Source organism: Panthera tigris, chromosome C2 (genome assembly GCF_018350195.1).
Source record: "Panthera tigris isolate Pti1 chromosome C2, P.tigris_Pti1_mat1.1, whole genome shotgun sequence".
Lineage (NCBI taxonomy): Eukaryota > Metazoa > Chordata > Mammalia > Carnivora > Felidae > Panthera > Panthera tigris.
In genome coordinates, this window is record NC_056668.1 from 129,165,504 (window position 1) to 129,174,853 (window position 9,350).

Consider the following 9,350-nt stretch of genomic DNA (forward strand, 5'->3'; position numbering starts at 1 on the left):
GTATTAGCCTACAGTTGGGCAAAATCATCTAATACAAAACCTATTTTATATTAAGTGTTGAATATCTCAATGTAATTTATTGAATACCATACTGAAAGTGAAGAACAAAATGGTTGTAAGCGTATCAGTTGTTCACCCTGTGACTGTGTGGCTGACTGGGAGCTGTGGCTCACTGCCACTGCCCAGCATCATGAGAGTATGCTACCACATAGTGCTAGCCTGAAGAAAGTACCAAAATTCAAAGTATCATTTCAACTGAATGTATACCACTTTCACACCATCATAAAGTTGAAAAAGTTTAGGTCAAACTATTGTTAAGTTGGGGATTCTTATGTGATACACTAGTGAATAAATTAAGGAAATGGCTTTAATAAAGGCTATCTGCCTTTAAAGCGCACACATTTTGCATGACCAACAGAGTAATTTTTACGCAATTACAACTTGGGAGAGAACTGGCAAGATACTAATTTTTCCACTTCCAGTCTGTAAAATGAACAATTAACTCTGCTTTCAAGTAATGAATTAAAAACACGAGTTTGTTTGAAATGCATTAAAAAATAAGATGGATAGAAATATGATAAAGTACAGTAATGTTAATGTGAAAATCTTGGGAGACGAGTATATGAATATGTAATGTAAAGTTCTTTCAACCTGGCTATAGATGAAAAATTTATTTGGGGAGGGAAACTGCATTTACCTTTATTTTCTGACCAAATTCTCCTATAAGAGAAATATTTTTCTGCTACATTGTAACACTACACCAGAAAATATGGTATATAGTCATATGATAGGAACTAATTTATCAACTTAATATTTCCTCATACAGCTATATCCTATTAAAAATGCAGGGAGAAGGAGAACCACTGCTAAGGCAAAAGCTAATAATCTTGAGTAATAACCAAAAAGAGAACCCCTTAATACTAGCTTCTTAAAGGCCTAGTTTTATTTGTAACTGATTTCAAAATATGAGTGGCTAGTTCAGTTTCAAAAAAAGGTAAAAATATATTTAACATTCCAATTTTAGTAGATGTGCTGCCAAAGCAAGCACAAAATATAGTTAACAGAATGTTAATTTTTACCCAGATTAAAAAGCTACAACTAGATTGTCTTAGAATGTTCTGTGTATGGGGGAAAACAGATATGAACTTTAATCTTTAATTTTCAGCTTCATGTTTTAATATAGAACACAAGTATAAGTAAAAGCATTTCCTTGTAAATAAACAACAAAGCAGTAAATGTAACTTATATAATACCTACTGTATAGGGATCTTTATTAAACAGATCACAAAATAAGGTTTGAATACATCCTACCTCAGCTTTCTAAACTTGAAGAACCCACTAACTCCAGAGATAAATGTGGTTAGCAAAGAAAGCCAGTGGTATTATCAAATTTCAGCTGACCAACAGATCTCCAAATAATTGCCCCAAAGTTACAATACTGAAACCTTTGCACTGATGTATCAAAATGAGCTTTTAAATACTTCTAAAATAATCTAAGATCCACCTACCCATTTTAAAAAAAAATTTTTTTTTTAACGTTTATTTTTGAGACAGAGAGAGACAGAGCATGAACGGGGGAGGGTCAGAGAGAGAGGGAGACACAGAATCTGAAACAGGCTCCAGACTCTGAGCTGTCAGCACAGAGCCCGACGCAGGGCTCGAACCCACGGACCGTGAGATCATGACCTGAGCCGAAGTCGGACGCTTAACCGACCGAGCCACCCAGGCGCCCCCACCTACCCATTTTTAAAAAAAACCCATTCCTTTCCAATTAGAAACCAGACATATATTCATGAAATAAAAGGGCAAGGGAAACTCAAAAGCAAACCCTAAATCTAAAAGAACACTTTTAATATTATCTTAATCAGGGGAAGGGCAAGCATAAATATCACAGCAGTTAATTTTGTTGGCCTTTCCTATTCAATATAAATCAAACACTGAAAAAAATTGCTCTCTATATTTTAATCACATGTATGCTGATTTCATCTGAGGGAATAATTCTTACTTTTCACAAAACAGACCTCTATCTGTTGTAACAAAAAAAAGTTTTTTTCCAAGAAAGACACATGATTATGACTCTCCTTTCCAAAACTTAAAAAATGCCCTGAATATTCACCTAAAAACTGCAAACATGTCCACTTAAGCAAATACTGTGAAATCAATGTCACTGATCATTTACATATTTTTAGTTTGTACACATTCTTGAAAATTTTTAGACATAATTTCTATCTTTGAAGCTAACCTGGCTTTTGCAAGAACAAAACATACTAGTTCAATAAGCTCTTCTTCAGCTCACAAACAGGTACTTAATAATCTTGCTGTTACACTAAGTAGACCCTAATGGGTAAAAGAGACTTTCAATTGCCATGTTTAACTTGTTGCTGTTTTTTCTATCACTACAGTAAATGCATAATAGGGGTTTAATTACCTAAGCATATTACAAATACATCTTAGAGGAAGTTTAATAGTAAGCATCCTAATATGCAAATACACTATTAAAAGACAAGGAGTTGGGGCACCTGGGTGGCTCAGGTCATGATCTCTCGGTTGGTGAAATTGAGCCTTGCATTGGGCTCTGCACTGACAGTGCAGAGCCTGCTTGGGATTCCCTCTGCCCCATTCCTGCTTGTGCTCTCCCCCCTCACAAAATAAATATACAAACTTAAAAAAAAAAAAAAAAAGACACATTTAGGCTGCTGTAATTTCCCTTTCACCTAACACAAAATAGCAACAACATTTAGGTCTTCCTTTAGCTCTTTCTGAAATTTCCCTAGTATTCCTAACTCTCCTATAGTTCTTCACATTTTACAGAACACTCCCAAATCTATCAGTGAACTAAAAAAAAGAAAAAAGAACAAAAAAAAAAAGGAAAATTCCACTTTTAAAATTAAACCCAGCAGATCTAAGGCTGGGGGCGAGGGAATGGCTTTAACTACTCTAAGATTTGATAAACATCCAAAATACATTCTGCATCTCAAGTAGAAGTTTGAGGGAGAGAAAAACCTCCTAGCACTAGATGACTAAGGAATACATGTCTGAAAAACATGTAAAAAAATGTAAATATTATAATATAGGATTTATGAAATATTAGGGGGAATCTCCTATATTCATAACCTTATCAATCCTTCCATTGTGTTCTGGCAACTATTCTTGACAAAATCAAAACATATAAGTAATTATTTTAGATTGCTTTGGGATTTTATTTTTGATCTGTTCATCAAAATATCAAATTTTGGGGTACATGGGTGGCTCAGTTCGTTAAGTAGTCGACTCTTGATTTCAGCTCAGGTCATGATCTCACGGTCTATGATTGTGAGCTCCACATCAGGCTCCGTGCTAACAGTGCAAAGCCTGCTTAGGATTCTCTCCTTCTCTCTCTATCCCCTCCCCTGCTGGTGCCTACAGGTACTCATGTTCGTTCTCTCTCTCAAATTTAAAAAATATGTATCACATTTTTACTCATCAACTGCACAGAGATATTACCAACGGCCATGTGCTAAATATGTGAACACTGCTTAGGCAGTGTGGTCACTTCTAAGGGCAACTTATAATGCTTCAACTATAAAATCCCAATGAATTAACTTTGTTGTTTTAGAGATCACTCTTCTTTATAAGCAGTCCATAAAAGTACAAGTAAAACTCAAATATGCAGGCTGTTGAATAAAGTTAGGAGCATGTGAAAAGAGCTACTAGCAAATTATGTTTATCTTTATTGATAAACATCTTAGTGAACCATACTTAACTGTACTTTGCAAATGTAACTGTGTCTAAGTTAGCAAAGATGATCACAACCATGCTGGCTTAAGTTACTTACTACAAAAATATCCCTAAATCACTGACTCTCAAAGGAGTATCCACAATTAGGAATCATTCCATACTGCAAGAGATGTTACTGACTGGCATGTGCTGAGCATGTGAAAACTGCTGAAGCAGAAAAATGTATTGAAAACTACTGACTACGATTTTACAGTAATGGTTGGGGCAGGATGCTGCCCCATGAGACACTATGATTAGAAACACTACAGTAGTCCCCCTGCCCCTTACCCATAGGAAATGTGTTCCAAGACCCCTAGTAGATGCCTGAAACTACATAGTATCCAATCCTATATTGACTGTCTTTATACATATTTACTTATAATAAAGTTTAATTTAGAAGTTAGGCACAGTAACAGATTAACAACAATAACTAATAATAAGACAGAACAATTATAACAACGTGCTGCAATAAGTTATGGGACTATGGTCCCTCAAAATATCTTACTGTACTGTCAGTCTCCTCCTGATTTGAGATAAAATACCTATGTGATGAGATTACATGAGGGGAATGACACAGGCACTGTAACATAGCATTAGCTATTACTGACCTTCTGACATCAGGAGGATCATCTGATTCTGGACTGCTAGTGACCTTGAGTAATTCAAACTGTGAAAAGTGAATAAAGGGGGATGGGGGAACTATGGTACTATGATTCAGTGAATGGAGCTAGATACTCCTCAATGTATAAGACAGTCCTATGGGTTGAAGAACTACCCTTAGTTGACTTTCAAATATCCAAGTGGGCATTCACATCCATAAAAACCTACTTATAACTAATGCCAATTTTAATTCTGTATTAAATATAAATCACAAAGTACATTTTGCAGAGTTTAATATGAGTATAATTTTCTAGGAATGCAACTATCATGTAAATGGAAAGATTACACTTTGAGTCCTCTTGGCTTTTGTTTCAGAATGTATTTTGTCTTCATTGTTGAAAAATATTTTTGCTTTTTTTCTTCCAGTAAAGTTGTCACTCAATTGTCTTTTTGATTGCATGGTCTCTCTACTTTAACTCTTTGTTTCTCTGTACAGGTCTCTCTTTGGCTACCTTCAAGATTTTCTTTCTCCTTTGTTTACATCAATTTAAATATGATGTCAAGGTGTATTTTGAGTTTTTGGGGGGCATGGGTATTTTTCTTGGTGTTCTCTAAGATTCCGGATCTGTGGTTTGATGTCTGACATTAATTTTGGAAAATTTTCTATTATTTCCTCAAACATTTCAGTATTTCTTCTGCTCTGTTCTCTCTTCTTCTGTGATTTCAGTCATTATATATTAAAATGTTCGATACTATCCCCAAGCTCTTGGGTGTTTTTTTTTTAACTTCATGTTTCAGTTGGGTAATTTCTTCTATCATCTGTAAGTTTACAGACTCCTTCCTTGGCTATGTCAATTCTGATAAGCCCCAAAGCATTCTTCATTTCTTTACTGTGTATTAATACTTCTAGTATTTCTTTTGATTCTTTCTTATAGTTTCTATCTGGTGAAACCACCCATCTCATCTTGCACACTGTCCACTTTTCTGTTCAACATTTAACATTATAGTTATTTTACACTGCCTATCAGATAATAGCATCTACGTTAATCTAAGTGTACTTCTGGTAATTGCTTTCTCTTGAGAAAAAAATTTGTCCATTTAGCATGCCTCGTAATTTTTGGTTGGAAGCTGAACATGTACAGAACAAGAGAGACTGAGGCAAATAAATTTGGTAACTGAAAATGGGCTTGTCTTTGCTAGGTCTTTAGTGCAGTGTTTGTGATCTGTTTAGAAGTTAGGCTGGGTTTGATGTGCTGTTGCTGTGGTTATTCTCAGTGTACGACAGGCTTCAAATGTGCAGAATAGCTGGTGCCCATGGTGAGGGACAGTTTACTAAAGCAATGTCTATTTGATCCTTTGTGCTGTACTCTTTGCATAATCTAGTTCCTCACCTAGTAATACTCTGCATTTACTTGTTACTCAAAACTTCTTATGATGGTAGGGGGTTGGAGATAGTCTTTGTGGTTCAATTAAGGTTCAGTCTTAGGCATACACTAGATCTCTGGATCTCAGGGGTATGATCTTATTCACGCTGGCAGCAATTTTAAGCTCAGTGCCCCTCCCTGAGAAGATTCTTTCGCCTTTTCTGGTCTTCCCCCAGCTCAATGAATGCTCACCAACAAGGCCAGCAGAGATATCCTTCCCTTCACAGATTAAGGTTTTTGCTCCATAAAAGCAAAGAGAAAGAATCAGAGTTTTGTGCCTCTCCTGAGAACTGCTATTTTCCTCCTCTAAGTCAGCACCAACAACAGACATTCCTCAAGGTTCTTTCCAATCTTTTCTAGGAATGCCCAGTGAGTTTGTGGAGAAAAAGCGTGGAAAAAGGTATACTCAGCTTTCATCAATTTGTCAGCTCTTTCAGCTCAACGCTTCTTGCCAATACCCAGCTGTGTCCAATGAAGGTGAATTTGAATGCAAGTCTACTCTGTCTCCTTAAATTCTGGGCTAGTAGTCTGCTCTGTGACCTCAGTTTTTTGACAGATTTCCAAAAAAAAAAAAAAAAAAAGTCATGAATTTAAAGTTAGTCCCATTCTTTTCTGGTGCAACAGTGAGAGCAAAGCTTCTTTTTATCCCAGGACCAAAGCCAGAGGTGGCTGTATTATTTAAAAACTATCTTGGGACAATAAAGCAGGTGTTAAAAATTATTTGGAATAAAAAAGGGGGTCTTTATTAGGTTTAATGAAATTGAGAAACACTGTCTTAAAGGATTTCTTTCAAAACACCTCCCCTTTAACCCCTGCTAGATATTACAGTCAACATTTAGGCCTAAAACTATTAGCAACCAAATTTTTGTTACAGTTTATCTGCACAGTCTTGCATCTAATTTACTCATTTTAAGTACCTCAATCAGAGAAGCAGGGGAAAAGTGCAATGGAAATCTCAAAATCACCTGTGTAAACAGAATTGGTTAAGGAACTGAGCCAAATTAAAACAGGTCCTTTTCTTTTCAACTGTAATTTAGTATCTATTGAGAACCAGATTCAACTATCAACCTTTCTACAAATTTAATAAAGCCAGCATTGTTACATCCAACTTAGCAACCAGCTTCAATTTATTTGTGGGTAAAGTTAAATTCTTACAAATAACGCCTGCTTCCCATCATTCCTTAACTTTTGCACTGAAAGTGTTCATATATTTTATAGACTATTTACTACTGCCACTTTAGAAAAAGAGGAATATCCATTGCCTCCCAGTGGAATAGAAATGCTGGTATTTTCCATGAACCGGACTATAAGCTTAAGGTTCTTGACATTCCTATCTCTTAATAACCCTCTGACTCCTCTTTTCCTCCCGTAATATGTTCTATTTCCTGTTTTCAAGCTAGGAATACAGTGTAACATTTTCTAAACAGGACATATATCCCATTGTAATATTAACAGCAAAAGCCAAGTTTGAGATACAGCTGTTTAAATACTGTTTCATATTACATTTAAAATGTTAACAAGGTTTTAGGTTATATACTACATTCAGTTTAAACACTAAAGCACTTTCCAGAAACCCAAGAAACACGAATCAAGTCCTTTTCAGATACGGAGTTTCTCACAAGCAGTTTTCTAAATACATAAATAAATAAATAAATTTTTTTAGGGCAAGTCCTATTTCATACCCCTATAGACTCAGAGAGTACTGATAATATACTACAAAACCTAACCACTGTAATTTCCTCAAACTCTGCAGACAGTATTTTCAAACCTAGAAATGCATCAGCCCTATAAAGTAAAAAAGAATAATAATAATACAGTAAGACAATCACTAGGGTAGATCCTGAAGAAATATTCTGAATTTTTCCCCCGAAGACATTACACTCCAAGAGGCTCAAAATAACCCTACATAGTGTAAAGTCCTTAATAGAGAACGTAAAAACATCAGGTAGAGAGACCCTCCTTTTTTAGGGGAATCACGGCAGGGTAAAAGGGAAAGCAGAGAAGGGAAATTATCACTTTGGGAAACCATGGCCACATTAGGGGGAGATTTTTTTACTGTCCCCCCCAACAACTAATAAAGGATACAATCTCAAGACATCAACTGATAAAACAATCTCAACACAAGAGTGGTTAACTGAACACCCTGCAACAACGCAGTTTAAGGGAAGACACTCTTCGGTGTACTCAAATCTGCGTTCAACTGCCAGTTCACTGAGCATTTCAGTCCTACTTCACCTAATCCAAAGGCCACATTCAAAGGCAAAAATCACGGCAGTGAAGGAGAAGACCACTGAAAATAAGCTTCCCTGCAGGAAAAGGAAAAACCTTAGAGGATAAACTTGATTTTGGAAAAAGGAGAGACTGGAGAAAAAAAAAACGCGGGTGCTCCCCATCTCCTAACAAAACGAAACAAAGCTAAGCAAAGAAAGTCCAGAAGTCTATACCGGACGTGGGGGGAAAAGGGGGTCGCCGACCCCAGGAAACGAGAGTTGCCGGCATCCAGCAGAAAGTGTGTTCAGACTAGAGGGCTGGAAGGGAACCCCGAGGGCGGAGTCCAGAAGGGAGTCAGGGGTGTGTGGGGGTAAGGCTGTACAGAGGGGATCTGGGGGGCCACGGTGGGTAGAAAACGAAAAACCAAGCCAAAAAAGAGTGGTGGGGTTGAACAAGGCAGCACCCTGGGAGACTGTCACTTAGACACGGGGGATCCGACGGGAGGAACCAGACCAGCAGCCTTGGGGGAGGGTAATCTGCTTTCCTTAGCAGCTGAAGGCCAAGACACCACCCCTCTTTTTCCTGTCCTCGGCCCCTCAAGTATCCGTGGCGTGAGAAGGGGGTAAGAAAGAGCCCCCAGAGGCCGGTGCCCAGAGCGGTTTACCTTCGCGGAAGGCTGGAGAGGCTCCAGCCCGAGCTCCTCCCGCCGCCGCCGGCTCCGCGTCCGGAGTGAGATGAGGTGCACCCCGGCCTCCTCCGCCTCACCACTTCCCCTTTCCCCGGTCGGGGCCCTGTAGCTCCGCTGCCGCGGGTTCCTGGTGCCGCGGCGGCGCGGCCTCCCCGCCCCCTCCGCCTCCTCCCTCTGCCTCTCAGAGGCTCACTCTGGAGGCCGCCATCTTCACTCAGGCTTTCAGCGACCGTGCTCCAATACGCCTGCGTCGCCACCGCCCAGGCTGTCACGAGACCCGGTCAGCTGATTTCAACTCTTCCGCCTTCTGTCCCGCCCTCCCGCAGGCATTTCTCGGCTCTCCCCATCCCATTCGCCCCCTTTTCCCAGAAATTCCGCGTTCTACGACCCGCCCGCCCCCCAAAAGTTACACATGCGCAAAGTGACGAGGCCAGCTGTAGGATCCGGAGTCCACGCAGCGCGTGAGGGGGATCCGCCCCTTGGTGCGTGCCGAGAAGCACCCACCCCGGAGCGCGCGCGCCCTCGCGGGTAGAGCCACGCCCCTCCGGCGTGTTCTCCTAAGGTCACGCCCTTCGGCGTGTGGCTCTGAGTCCTGCCGGGTGTTGTGCGGTCCGTATATTTACGCTGTTAAGTCCCAGATGTCCTGTTTTAAATCCTTTCCGCAGCTTCGC

General features: G+C 39.3%; 1 protein-coding gene across 2 annotated transcripts in view; it reads right to left on the reverse strand.

Annotated features, from left to right (window-relative positions):
* The window catches only part of DNAJC13 (DnaJ heat shock protein family (Hsp40) member C13), a 124,875-nt gene extending 115,898 nt beyond the window's left edge, over positions 1-8,977 (reverse strand). The window contains exon 1 of one of the 2 annotated variants that reach the window (XM_042956644.1): positions 8,656-8,977. The gene's annotated coding sequence lies outside the window, so the exon portion shown is untranslated. The remainder of the gene's footprint in view (positions 1-8,655) is intronic. The other variant, XM_007087386.2, reaches the window with a different exon arrangement.
* Positions 8,978-9,350: the final 373 nt, after the last annotated feature.